Here is a 787-nt window from a genome sequence, read left to right on the forward strand (position 1 = left end):
CAACACGCAGCTGCTATGCAGCTACGCGAAAGGGGGGCGCTGCTGCTGCTGCTGCTGCTGCTGCTGCAGCAGCAATTGAGAGAGCCGCAGCAGCAAGAGACAACTGCAGCAGGAGCAAGATTATATATATCTGCTGCAGCAGGAGACAGCTGCAGCAGCAGGAGGCAGCTGCAGCAGCAGCAGCAGCAGCTGCTGCAGATGCGACTTGCTGCTGCTGCAGGATCGATATTCTGCCGCCGTTTTCGCTGCTGCTGCTGCCGTTCTTCTCGCAGCAGCAGCAGCAGCAACTGCTGCTGCAGCAGCAGCAGCAGCAGCAGCAGCAGGAGTAAATATAAATACTATATTTATCCTCTGCCGCAGCAGCTGCTGGAGGTCCTAACTGGCTGCGAGGGCCCTATACGCACATTCTGCTGCTGCCGGCTTTGCTGCTGCCCCACCTGCACCCGCGCCTTTATCTCAGAAGCCATTATATGAAACGCCTGCAGCAGCAGCAGCAGCAGCAGCAGCAGCAGCAGCAGCAGCAGCAGCAGCAGCAGCAGCAGCAGCAGCACAAATATATTTGTTTTGATTCTTTAGTTTTATTCTTTTGTTTATATTTTTATCATTTAAAGCTGCTGCTGCTCCACGCAGCAGCAGCAGCAGCAGGAATAGCAGCAGCAGCAGCAGCAGCAGCAGCATACTAACATAACGAGCAACACCACCATCACCACGCCCACCACAACCGCATCCATAACCACCCAGCAACCCCACCACTATCCCTGTTGTGTTTATATATTAAAAAAAAAAA

Source organism: Eimeria mitis, genomic scaffold, assembly GCF_000499745.2.
Source record: "Eimeria mitis Houghton genomic scaffold, Emh_scaff5653, whole genome shotgun sequence".
Taxonomy (NCBI): Eukaryota; Apicomplexa; class Conoidasida; order Eucoccidiorida; family Eimeriidae; genus Eimeria; species Eimeria mitis.